Source organism: Serinus canaria, chromosome 1A (genome assembly GCF_022539315.1).
Source record: "Serinus canaria isolate serCan28SL12 chromosome 1A, serCan2020, whole genome shotgun sequence".
Classification (NCBI taxonomy): Eukaryota; Metazoa; Chordata; class Aves; order Passeriformes; family Fringillidae; genus Serinus; species Serinus canaria.
Window position 1 is genome coordinate 67,959,205 of NC_066314.1, and position 14,007 is coordinate 67,973,211.

Sequence of the window (14,007 nt, forward strand, 5' to 3'; positions counted from 1 at the left end):
TGAGATTCAACTTAACAGCCATTCTTTGGCTGTCACACACTGTGACTCTGTCACCATGGGAGTGGGGACAGATTACAATAAAAGCAACCAAACAAGAGTCTTCCTAAAGGTGCCAGTGAAGGACAGAAATTGAAATTAAAGAAAATCCATTTAGATGTAGGGAAGAAGTTTATTACTGTGGCAGATCAACACAGGAACGGATTTCTAAGAGAGGCTGTGGTGTCTCCATCCTTGGAAATACTCAAACCCCTGCTTGGAGCTGGGTGATCTCCAGAGGTGTCATCCAACCTGAACTGTTCTGTGATTCTGTGAAATATTTGCTATTTTTACAGACCAGAGGATGAATCCTTTTATCCAACAAGTTGCTAACTCAGAGTGCAGTAGGTAGGCTGGGTCACCTCCTTTGTCACAAGGAACACTCAAATGCACTTTGCAACTACTCTTTATGTTCCCCCTCTCTCCTATGATTTAATTTCATTTTCCTAAGTGGTTACATATGTAGGTGGGACTGACACCCAGGTGTGCTATTTCCCAGACAGCTTTTTAACCACCCTGCTGTCAGGTTTGGGATTGCTCCATTGCATGGGATGCAGTGCTGAATACTTTGTGTGCATACCAGAGCTAGCTGTGCACTAGGTGAGTGAGGACTGGCTCACAGGATTTTTTTCAGTGTTGGCAGCTGCTGAACCTAATGGAAAGAAGGCTGCCATGGAGATCTGTAAATATATGGATTCCACCTTTGACTTAGGAATTCTGGGAGTCACAAGCTGCTGTAGGGCACTTGTGGGAAGCACATTTATAATTAACTTTCCCTGTCCCTGTGTTCTACTCTAAATATCTGATACTGATCACTGCTGGGATCTCTTGGATAAAATGGAATACCTGCAACACAGAGTTTGATAACAGGGCCCCATAACTTTATTTCCATCCAAAACTACCAGGTGTGATGGAACCAGGTTCATTACCAGAGCAGAGAGCAGTGATGAAACCATGCTTTCCTTTGTGTGTGTCTGCATCTATTTTAATAGCCCTCCCCAGCCCACATTTAAATGTCACAGGTTAACTGCTGAGTGACCTTGGATTTGATTTGTTTTCTCCAGTTTCTGTAATCAAGAGAGCAGGAACTCCTGAACTTCTTAAGCCACAAAGTACTTCTGATGAAGCAATTGTAAGAACTTCCAATAAAAGCATTTCAGTTACTGAAATTGTATTTAATGGCTACTGTCCTGTGTTATCTGGGAATCTGTGACTCCCAGAATTCCCACTGGGAATAACAGAGCCCATGTTAGCTGGAAACTGAGTGTTGAATGTGCAGTGCTGGGTGTGTGCCAAGGTCTGGGATGCTCTTAATGCCAATGCACAAATGAGAGCAGAACATGAACCCAAAGTTTATGGTCAGGAGAATTGAAGAATCAGTAAAAATGGTGCCAATTTTACCACTGAAGATTACAGCCCAAAGTGTGTCCAAACCTGAGGGATGTTTGTTGGATTGGAGGGTTTGGATTTGTGGAGTCTGTTTTTTGACCTGGGCCTGAACTTCCTTCATGCTTAAGTTGTATGGAAATTACCTGTTTGTTAAATTGTTCATAACCCTTCAGAGGCAGCTTACAATGGAATTGTGGTGGGAGAGAAGCTTTTTTGGAAGGGAAGCACTGTGAGAGAATATTTCAGTCATTTAATTGATATCACAAGTTATGTTGAACTTGTTTCAGAAAAGTGTTGGTTTAGAACAGAGCAAATACAAGGAGAGAAGCAGAAGAGGTCTTCACTACTGTGGGAAAGAAAATGAAAATATTTTTGGGGGTTGTATCAATTTTAGAAATCTTGAAGAGATTGAAAGAGAGCAAATGGTCTGAAGCAGGAAAGGGCTTTTGGACCCAGGACCCTCCAAAAGCATGATCTGAATGTCTTGAAGTTATTCCTGCTGAGAGTCAAATGGGGCACATTAAACCATAGAAATGAGCAAAATAGGATTTTCAATTTAGTGGAAAAGTTGGAATTAATGCAGTGACCTGGAAGGGCCTTGTTATTCATGAGTTGAAGCTCTGGACTGGCAGAGCCTGGTCTGCTCTTGCTGTTAGCAGGTGTAACCAGGGAGAGGAAGAAGATTATTTAAAGTTGTTGGTTTTTCTTTTCATACCCTGAAAATCAGGGTTGTTTTCTGACATTGTTCTTTTTTCTTAGGTGATATGTGCACAGTAATGCTCAGCATAAAGTTGGGGTTGAGATCTCTTCAATCTACTGCTGCAACTCCTAATACATTGGATCAAATTCATGCCTTTGGCCACCCCAGTGTTTTCAATAATGTGAATCAGTGAAAGGTATCTTAAAACCTGGAGACCAGACTGTAAAATTGTTAAAATTACAGAGCAGCCATTTATATGGAGTCCTCAAAATCTGAGTTTCCAGTGAACAACCACAATGAATGCAAGTACCAACCCCATGCTTTTATCTTAAAATGACTGGAAACAGGTTGAATTTTAAATAATCCTTTTCCTCTGTTGGCAGCAGATGTTCAACACGAAGGTCCTTGGTTCTGAAGAGCACAGACCACTAGAGGCTCTCTGAAGAAAACTTAGATTTTATTTTTACTCGGGTGTCTGTGCACTACCAAAGCAGTAGCTGAATGCAGAGGGGAAAACACCCCAGTTCCTTGAAGTTTGTTCTTTCTGCATTTCCTGGTGTCCTTGGTGGGTTTCTACCAGGCCACCCAGAGAATGTTCAGGGTGGGAATCCTATTCCAATGCATGGCAACCCTTTTAAGGAGCCACCTGATACTCTCAGAGAGCTCTTCCTCACTCTCCAAGAAGTTTTGAGTGTCATTGGCTCATTTAGGGTTGATTGCTGTTTGTAGAATGATCTCAGGGTTCCCTTTTTCCTCCTGTACCTTTACTTCTGCAAAATGAACTCAGTTTGCCTATAGAAATTTATTGCTATGAGCTCTTTCTCCAGTTTGTAGTACTCACTTTAAAGTTTGATTAAACTGAATAGTTTTGTATTATTTACAGACTGTCATCTTACTGCTTACCTGCTTTTGCAGGGTAGTTTTTGAACATTTGTTATACTGCAGGGAATTTTCTAGATCCTTAGGGGGGGTGTCCTGGAAAAATGTCTGTGCTGTGAAAATTCACTGCTGGTCAGACAGTGTGTTTCATCTTGTTCTAAAAACAAGAATCTGTATGAACTTCACTTCTTAAAGATGTTTTAGTGACTGACTTGGTTAAGAGATCTCGGGAAATCAAAACCTCCTTTGTCAAATTCTGATTTCTAGAGCTCTTGACAGTGGGTTTTGTTGGTGTCTTAAAACTTTTTAAGTTTTACTCCATACTTAACCCCAACTTTCTAGGAATGTCATTAAAAAAGACTTTACCAAAGAAAAATGAAGAATGCAGAGTAATTATGCCTTTGCTAAATAAGCTTTTTTTTTTTTTTTTCTATTTTTGTATAGAGTTCACCTTGTTTTTCTGGAGTTGTCATTTTGATTCATCAAGCAGCTGGTTTGTTACTGAAAAGCTCAGAATATTTCCTCTGATTGCCTTCCTGTGAGTATGATCAAAGAAGTTACCTCAGACTTCCTTTCCTGTGGTATTCAGAAGCTGGGGGGTTATTTGAGGCTTTTTTTTCCTTGTGTGTTTTCTTATTTCTCTGGAGGCTGATCCAAATTCCTCTGGACATCAGTGGAGAGCCCTGCAGCAGACCCCTGGCTCCTGTCCCTCTGGTGTCACTGACACCAGTGATTACTTTATTCAGAATTTATGGTGGATTTAAAGCACTTCACATGGAATTTTACCTTCAACTCAAAAATCATTGTTTTATAGTAATCATTTGGTCTGTGTATGGCCATTCTTTTATAAGTTCTGTTTCTCCACTGGATTTTAGCAGTTTTTTCTTGCAGTGGGAGTCTTAAATCATATTTATCTGTGTTAGGATCATATGCTGGAGTGCTGCTATCCTGTTGTGTCTTCTTTTTAGAGCAAGCAGGCTCTGGGAAGTGTGTGAGAGACCAAGTAACTGTGTTTACTGACTATTTACAACATGGAACACTTAGACATTTTTTTTTTTTTTTACAAACATTGTTCTTTCACTGCCAGAACCAACTGAGGGTTCACAAACCATTTAAAGGAAGTGTTTATAATGTGTGTAAACTTTAGCCCCTCAATATACGGAAATTCCAGGCTGGAGACAAACTCTGGACTGGCTCTAAAGTTTAAGGCAGTGCCTGTGGCAGCAGAATGATGGGTCAGAAATATTGCCCCAGCATTGGGTCAGCTCCCTTAAATCCCATCATCTTCAGTCATTTCAGGGTTTAAGGAGCTGCTGGTCACTGGTGGGGGTCACTTTCTGTGCCTGGGCCTCCTGTGCCCCCTTTTTTTGGCAAGAGCAGTGTGGAGGAGGAGACACAGCCAGCAGAAGGCAGGACACTGCTTGCATTGCCTTTCATCTCCAGCAGCCTTCCCTCCCCATCAGGATCGCTGGGTCCTGGCCCATTTCAGCTGGTTTTGTCATCATCCTTGGGGAAGCAAATTTAACTTTGTCTGCACTTCTGGGAAGGTTTGTGCAAGTGCTGAATGGGCTGATAATGGTTGCAGGCTGTTCTCTGCCCTGGCTGTTGTTTTGCAGTTCTGTGTTACTCTCCAGCCTTTGGTGGGGGGAGTGTTTAAAACTGAAGCCAGATGCAATCTGGTATTTCCAGTTGTAGGAAATGCTGATGTTTCAAAATCAGGATTTCTTTTCGATTCAGAACCAGCCAAGATGTTGTGGAATTTCCCATGGAACATTTCTTCCCACGAGATGTCTAGCTTTAAGTTCCCACATGCTTCCACAAGTAGTGTGTTTATGAGGTATTTAAATTCCTTAAGAATATGAATCCAGGCAAAGGAGGCCATACTGTCCAAAAGCAAGTGGGCTCATAAATGTTAGTCCTTTTTCCCTGTGCTAAGGGTTGGGTATTCAAAGAGAGCAGTGACTGCCCTCCAGAGTGTTTCTGATACCTCAGCAGCTGCAGTTGCATCTGTAGACAGGTATTGAAGAAGGGACCTCAGTCTCTCAAAACTGAGGCTGAGTTGGGGCTGGTTCCTTATTTTGGTTCATAAATTGCATCTGCAAATCCATCCTCCAGGGACCCAGTCATCTTCTCCAAGTGTTGGATGCAGGGCAAATGTCACCTCTCTCGTGCTCAAAGTCCCTCTGGTGCTTGCCCAGCAATTGTCAAGGTGACAAAAGAATTCTGTCACAAAGAAGTTAAAGCAAAATCTGATCATATTTTTCTGCCCTTAACCCTCTCTTTCACATGGCAAAGCTGGCTGAACAGGGGGATGGGTTTAAGGGGACGTGAATGAAAATACCATGGAATAGGTAATTAGTTGATTTTAGAAAATCATTAAAGCAAATGTTGTGGACCAATGCACTCATGTGGAAAGGCAAAAATCCAGCATTTTCTCTATGCTGGAAATGAGACACAGTTCACATATATATTTTTGTATATATTCACATATTCTCTATGTGAAAATATATAAAGGGCAGTAACAGTTTAGTATTATCATGACAGCCCTGTTAAGTTAGTTCTTGAATACAGTCAAACCTGACTTAGGAAAGCAATGTCACATGCTTATATGAATTACTTTCAAGAATAAGTGCTACCCTCAAACGTTAAAGGTTCAGAGTCACTGGGTAGGGATGATTGGTTTTTATTTTCCCTTGGAAATGTTTGTTTTGTTGAAAGATGTTTGCCATTAGGAAACATTGTGTAAGAGTGGGCTTGGTCAGCTTTTCTCCTAAATAATCATTTAGGAGAGAAGCATTTTTGTAGAGTGCTGAGGATATTTTATGTGGCTTTATGAGGTAAATTTAGATGGGTATAGGGTCTTCCTCCTCTCGTCCATCCTCTCTGCTACTTGGAAAAGGAGGGGCAGAACTCAATCTTGCCCAAGTTTCCCTGTAACTTCTGGGACCTCAAGTGACCTCTGAGTACAGCTGGGGCACTTTTTGGGCAAAGCTCTTCTGTGAGAGTTGGGAGCCTGGTGGGTTTTGTGCTGCTGAGGAGGGGTTACAACAGTTTGGAGTGGCTGTAAACAATGCCAGAGCAGCATTTAGATACAGAAAGTTGTTCTTCATTTAAGGGTGAACCCAAATGAGTAAACCTGTTGTGACTCATCCCAAGTTTTGGATGAAGAATATTTTTTTATTTTCCAGAAATTAAAGCACCTTGGAATTGTAAAATGGACACACTGGGTAGCTGAAGAGAGATCTGCTTCTGACAAACCATGCCTTTTCAGATAGAGGTTTAAAAACATTAAAAAAATTATTAAAAGAATTCTGAACAAGCAGAAAGATCATATGTAAGGGCAGAATCACTGCTGTGCTTGGAGTGAAGGGAGTGGAGTTGGTTATTTGCCTCTTCTCAGTAGGTAGGGAGCAGATCCAGCTCACTGGAGAGGAGGTGGCAGGAGCAGGCTGCACTTGGCTCTGCTCACTGGCAGGGAGTCCATCAGGGAGCAGTGACAAGCAGAAGCTGGGTCTTTGTCCTCTGTGCAATATTGCCCTTCTAAGTCAGCCAGTGCACGTGCTGAGGGAAAGATGGGCTGGGAGCTGGGGCTCTCCAGTCTTCAGTGACAACTGCTCTCTCTCAGCTCCATCACAAAAAGCTCTCCTGTCACTTAAAAACTGCATTTCTGTTGCTGATGCTGTGAACTTCCCAGGGCCATTGTTGGCTTGGTGTAACTTCACAGAGCACACCCATCTCTCTCTGATAAATGGGACCAATCGTTCAGAACCCTGATAAGAATTGCACTGTGCAGCATTACACAGATTTTGCTTGCCCACAGCTTGGTGATGCTTTCAGATCATGACATACCTTGTCCCAGTATTTCTATATAATAGAAGTGAGAAACAGCTGAAATTTTACAGGGTGTCTTGTCTCCAGCTCATGTTGTGTACTCAGGTGTTGTGCTGGGGTAGCCTCAGAAGCACACCAGCATTGCTAGATGTGAATATGAACTGAGCTTGAACTCCCAGTCTCTGGAACTTCCCCATGCCTGTTTTCCAAGCAGAGACTGATTTCTTTGCATCTTTTTCTCACGTGAGCCCTGTGGGTTTGGAACTGTTGAGCCTTTGGCCTGACTCTGACTTGCACTTGAGTCCCTTTACACAGTTAAGGCATTCTGCTGCAGGAGTCTTAAAATGAAAGTAGATGACATTTAATAGTTTAAACTAGAAACAGGTCCCCTAAAAAATAAGTGAAATTGGTCTTCCCTAAATTGTTGAGTGCTGACTTTGAAAAAACTCTTCCAGTTTCCGCAGGCAGACTGGAATCTGGAGAACAGATACCCCAAACTTCAAGAGATTACCTGAGGCAGGGGTTTTTTCTGCTCTTCTTTTTAGGAGAAAATTCTTTTCCATTACACTTGGTACCCACATGTCTGTCTTAAAGCACTATTTATTTGTCACTGAACTTGAGAACTGCTGGTATAATATTCTCACCCTTCTTTAGGATTTTTTAATTTGCTAGTTTTAATGATTTATATTTAACATGTATTTTGGTCATGTGAGCATGCTAAAGACTCTGTTTGTATTTTGAATATTGGGAGGGATTTTTTTTATGTGGAAGGCAATGTTTAAATATGTTTTGAGAAGGGGGGGAGGCAAGAAAAGCTGTCATCCATCAACTGGCATTAAGTCCAACTTTGAAAGTTTGATACAAACTAAATCTGACTGTTAGTGCAGATATGATACAAATTAGCTGTGACTTTATGATACCAGCTGTTCCTCTGACAGGGTAAAAGGGCACATAACTAGAATAGCATCTTTTGTTGAAAGCAGTATTTGTCTTTGTTAAATGTGGGAGCCTCAGGCAAAAAAATCGTGGTCCGTAGTTATGTGACATGAGCAGTCTGCAACATGTTCATGGAGCTCAGGGGGCTTCTTACTGATGTTTTTCAAAGTCTGGGTTATCAGAAGTGTTCTATTTTTGCCAGTTTTATCACTGAGACACAAATCTTATGTTTTTCCCTCGTGTGAAAAGTGAGGATAATCTAAGTGCTGTTTTCCTTACATGTATAAAGACAATCCTGAACAGCAAAACCTGAGGAAAGCCTGCAAAACTGAACATAAAATTTAATTGAAATGGTTTTTTTTGTTAAGTGTTCTATCTTTTTTTTACCAGAGTTTTCAGGGCATTTTATTCCATAAAAAGTCTATGAAGTCTCTAAAAAAAGTAACAATGAGCACTAACTGGGATGTCACTGCACATCTGTGTCCCTGCTGTGTCCCTGACCTTAACACCACGCTGACCCTGGCTAACTCAGGCCTCAGAAAGTTGGCTGTAGCATGTAAATAAACTGAAACAATGGGATTTATGTAGAAATCACATTAATCTCACTTCTGCCACTGGACTAAGAGCCAGCAATTTTTCAAAATTTATTACTTATTTATTTACAGGTATCAGACATACTCCATTTGAATCAGTCAGGGAAGGGGCAGTTTTAACAATGGAGTTATGTTATTAGTACGCAGATACTTAACCAGGAGTACTACAAGGAGTAACACTGAGGCTAGAACTGCCCAGAGAACCAAAATTTAGGCTGAGTATCTTTTACACTTTCTTAGCCACTGTGAGGGATGGTAAGCAAACAAACTCACCTCCTGCTGGAGATGCAGAAAATAAAAAAATACATGTATGTAGAACTGTAGCAGGCATGTGAGTGAAAGGGCAGAGTTAAGTGTATTGAAAAATAGTCACTTCTACTCGTAAACTTCTTGGAGTGAATTTTAAAGATAAATACATTTCAAAAGAAAAGTTGAGGATGTAATAGCTGCTGAGTTTTCATGCATTGCTGGTGATAATATGAAGCATACAGCAGAAAATTCCAAGCACTACTAAATAGGACTCAGCCATTTCTATTGCAAACATCGAATTTTACTGTCTAACATCTGTTTCTGAAATTATGTGAAGTATTTATTTAAAATGTCTTACCATGATAGTCTAAGTGACAAGAGAACATCTTGTTTTCATGAATGTGTAGAGTGGTATGTCAACAAACAAAGGTCCATACATGACATTTGAAGAACAAAACCCCACCACAAGGAGTTCCACATTCTGTCTCGATTTTTTCTGTTTATGTAAAAGTCCCCTTAGCCAGCTTTCTCCTTATGGCTGTATCCTTGCAAACCTGGAGTATCTCCAAGGAGAGCCTAATGCATCCCTTCCATCCGTGCAAGGAGGCTGAGTATGGGAGCACTGGGCTGGCTACAGAAGCAGCCAAAGTGGAAATGGGTGTGAGATGCTAGAGAAATATGTGTTCATCACAAATGGGAAGAAAGAACCACGAGGAAAAATGACATGGAGCACTGAGACAGGTAGCATTTGAGCAAGAAAATTGAGTGCTATCAAATGTGTGGTAGCTGCAGACGCCAACATCCCAGTTTGATGAGTTTTATGGCCATGATATAGGATATGAGAAGGGATGCTGGTCCCCAAATCCCAGAATTTAAGTTAATCTTTTTATTATCTGAAAATGCATTCCTTTTAATGAAAACAACTTTCCCCCCTCATTTTGAGTTCTACACTATTGAGTTGTACTGCTCTAAGCTTCAGGTTGCCATATTCCTCTCCAAGATGCTGGCATTCAGTGGTGGAATAATAAATAATATTGGCTCTTTTGGGTGTTTGGGAGAGGGAAGACAACATTTTGTGTTCAGATGTGCCAGCTGCCTCCTCCCATCCTCAGGACAAGGAATTTGTGCAGTGGCTGGGTTGCAGTGAAGTGTTTGGGCACCATTTCAACAGCACAAGCAGACCTGGGGCTTCTGGAGAAGCCTCTTTATCCACAGGCAGGCAGGTTACTCCTGAAGTTGAGTTACTCTGGGATTTATGGTTGATGGTAAGGAAAATCCCTTTATTTTAAGTTCCCACTGTTTTGAAGATGCTGATCATGCAAAATGGCTCAAGTGTGGGTGTTTCATTTTGTTACCCCTTGTTCATTAGTGTCTCAACTTGATTAATTTGTGAGGGTCAGCATATCTTTGTTATGGTTATTTAGAATCTGATTTTTCCCTTTGGAGGGAGCAAAACCTCTATTCTGTAGGAGTAAAATGGGCAAAACTTGACCTTGGAAGTGAGTAACCATTTAAGGATTTGCTCCTGCCAGTCAGTGACATGCTGAACATTAGGGCCATTCTTATATATCTGTATTGATCTTACAGGTTCTTTTCTTTCCCCCCCTTTTCCCCTTCCTTTCCATCTCTTGCTTTCATTTTACTTTCATCTTTTAATTTCTTCCACCCAGCCCAAAGCAAAAATCTATAAGCAATGGTCTTCTTCAAAGCATGGAAGCTGGCTCCAAAACCAACCTTGCTTCAGTTTTAAAACTTTGCTTGAGGGAGCCAGAATCCCTTTACTTAAATGATTTAATTTTCAAGCAGTATGAATCATGCAGCAACTGCACAAACTCTGGCTAGAATATATTGTACATGTGTTTGTTCTTTAGGCAGTAAGGAGAGAATACAGAACTGGAGGTCATTTGAGTTACAACTGCTTTGGGGGATTTTTTTTTTTTTTCCCCTAAAACATTCCTTCTAACAGATGCAGTTTAAATGGGTTTGTTTATACGGCGTGCAATTGCAAAGGCCCAAACTAACCAGGCTTTACACAATGTGGCCTTCTTCCAAATTAATCTAAAATATTTTAATCCCTCTGGAGTTTCTTTATCCTCTGCATCTGTGCTGTAGTTGAGACACATTTTTAACATTTCTTTGAGGAAAATTACCTTTTTCCCCCTCCAACTGTACTCAGCAAGGTCAGTGGAGCACTGTTATATGCTATTTAAACATCTGAGATTCATCATCTATCTGCACAACAGAAAGAATCATCATAAAAGGTCTAATGAATCCCGACTGCTAGCCAAGTGAGGGAGTCCCCTTACGGATACTGGGGATTAGAAACAAAGAAGACATGCACAACACAGGTTTTTACACTTCAGCTCGTGCAATTAAGAGCTAAACTACCCCTCAAGAAGGGAGCGGGGAATGTTTGTGACCCCCAGAACATTTCTGGCAAATCACACCCTGCTGGAGCCAAATGCTGAAGTCATTGCAGGGGCTGGGATGTTCTCTGGGGCTGCCTGGGAGCAAGGGGGGGTTCACTACTCCCCTTGTGGGACCAGCCTGGAGGGGCTGCTTGCCCTGGGAAAGGAGATGCTCCAAGCCATGGGCAAGTTCCAGTGCTGCCTGCCTCAGTCCCTGTGTGCCTGTCCTTGGTTTGAAGCCCTTCTTGGTTTTCTTTTTCAGTAGCAAATTTATGGGACTGAGCTCATTTTTGCTACCCAGGAATTGAAATACTGAGAGTGGCCTGAAAATGTCAATTTTTGTAAAATTATTTCTCAGGCATTTCAGAAGGCACTGCTGCTCCTTTAGCTGCCTGTAGCTCCAGACAGCCTGAAATGGCCACAGGGAGCAGATGCAGCTTCGATCTTTTGGGATGTTGTATCTGGAAAACTTAAATATGGGCATTTTTATCTGAAATAATGTCATTTAGGTGTTTTTTTTTTTCCTTTGTAGATGGCACCAGGGCTGGTTTAATATCTGTGTTTGTTCTAGACTCATTTATCCTCTGATTCTTGCTGGATCAGGAAGTTCAGACTGTTGTAGTTGAGGCAGTCACAATACAAAGCAAACTCCATTTCCATAAGGCTTCAAACCCGTTTTTATTATAGCATGAGTGCTTTTTATACATTCTTATAAAACTCAGAAGTTTACACTTTACCCATGGGTCAGGAAAGCCAAGGTGCTCATTGGAATAGGCAGTTGCAGGTTTCTCCTATTTATCCTTCTTTCTTTCTTGGTTTCTAAGTCAATGACCTTGATAGGAAATTCTTTCAGGGGCAAACATGGATCCTCTTATCAAACTTTTCTCTGGCTCACAGAGGTCTCTGTAAAACCTCTTCCACATCAGATAACTTTAGGATTGAACCTCTGAGGGGAAAAATGAAGTGCCGAAGATGTCTGTTCCATGAAGGCCTAGGGTTTTATCACAGCTGGTTTTTAATTCTCATCGCTGAGTCCTGCAGGGACTGCAGAGCTTGTCTGCCAACCCAAGGACAGGCTGGTGGCCTTGTCCTTAGTCCTGGTGGCCTCTGCCTTGCCCATGGTCTGAGTGAAATCATCACCCCAGACTGTGCCTGCTTTCAAATGAAGAACCATACCTACCCCAAACACATTTTCCCCATCTTTTCACACAGTCAGAGGTATTTTGGGACCACTGTAAGCCATCCAGTAATGGAATAAATTCCAAGTGCAGCAGGAGACCACATTGGAGGGAAAACTCATTATGTGCCAAGGGCATTTCTTTGACTTTTTCTACCAGTACTGGAAAATATCCCCTAAATAATACATCTGGATGTGGAGGAGAAGAGAGGGAAAAGATGAAAACCAATCCTTTAAATTCAGTAGGAGCCTATTTAATGGCTTGTTTAATCTGCCAGCTGGCACAGCATTGACTTCTTGCTGCACATACTTTAAGAAGACCTATGTAGTTCTTGGAAGTGAGTTTATATTAAATTGTAGAAACTTAAATATGGATAAATTGGCAAGGCTGCTTTTTGGTACTTAATAGAAATCAAGAAACTGCTTAGTCATCTCCAAAGATATTTCTGTCTCCTTTTTAATATAAATACCAAAACAATGTGGACTTAAAGCCGTAGCAAAGATAGTGAAAATTCAGATCTGTTCCCTGGGTGTGCCCTCTTTGAGGTATGTGCACATCCTTCAGACTTTGAAATCACATTCCCTATTCACCTTGCTTTGGGCAGTGTTTTCATAGTGTTGTTTGTGACACCATTTTCTTTGAAGTAACATTATGAGTTGGCACATTATGAATTTGTGTCTTCTGCAGAAGAAGAAAGGCTGGAAAGAACCTTTCCTGGCTAAGAAAACTGGTGTTGTCTTGATATGGATTTTATTAGGGGTGTCTTGCAGATGGTATCACCTAATTGGTTCATTTATTTTCTATGACTCTAAGTGTTGATGCATTTGGATTTTAATTGGCTTTGTGTGGAGGGAGATGGGTGCAACTGAGAGCAAACTTGATGTGCAGTGTGATGTAAATAATTACATTTACACTTCCTGAAAAGTTAGGCTGCACCAAGATGCATGTCTTCTGTTTTCAATTACTTCCAGTAGTGGAAAAGCAAGAGAGAAAGGATTTAACTAGAGAGCAACCTGTCTTTTATGTTTAAGGGACTCCTTTAACAGGATCTGAAGTGACACTTGTCAGCATTTACAAGTTGTAAAGGTTTTATTTGGTTCAGGTAAGCATTGAAAAATCTGGATGTTTGTTTATGATTTTCAGATATGGATTTTATTTTCTTTGTGCTCCTTAAGGGTGCAAGCTATTTTCAGGTTAGTGTGTTTTGGTTTTTTTATTTTTTTTTTTTTTAAATCTGGAGTATGGATTGTAAGAATCCTCCAAGTTTGGAAGTGTTATCATCTTGGACTTTGGTTTGATTCTTCTTTGTACACATCTAGCTACACCCTGTGGCTATGAAAAAGGGGCTTCATGTGCCTTTGGTGCCCAGAACTTACACTGTGAGCAGTCATGTGTGCTCTTGTCTCAGTCTGAGCTGGGTGGAATTACATGGCAACAAGGGAGGCTGGAGGAGAATCTGTGGGGGTTTTGGAAACTTGTGGAAGGGGATTTAGGGAATGGTAGTAGGTAACATTTAGTACTGGAATGATTTTTTTTTTCTTTCCCCCACCTATTTCTTTGAGGGATTTTTTTTTTTTTTTTTTTTTTTTTTTTTTTTTTTTTTTGCCTCTGGACCACACAGATATTTGAGGCACTGTTCCTAAATAAATGAAACAATCTGAAAATTTATTTGCTTTATGCAGTGCTCACGTATAACTTTCTTTTGTGTGCACACAGGACACTGCCAGGTCTCACCTATCTTGTTTATTTGACTCTGAGCCAGGCCAAATCCTCACTGCTCTTGGGTCTTCTGGTTTGGTGACATTGCT

General features: G+C 41.0%; 1 protein-coding gene across 1 annotated transcript in view; it reads left to right on the forward strand.

Moving 5' to 3' along the window:
• Positions 1 to 14,007, forward strand: part of CALD1 (caldesmon 1) — a 175,463-nt gene that overhangs the window by 64,128 nt on the left and 97,328 nt on the right. Inside the window, 1 exon segment of the mRNA XM_018919821.3 lies at positions 3,449 to 3,542. The gene's annotated coding sequence lies outside the window, so the exon portion shown is untranslated.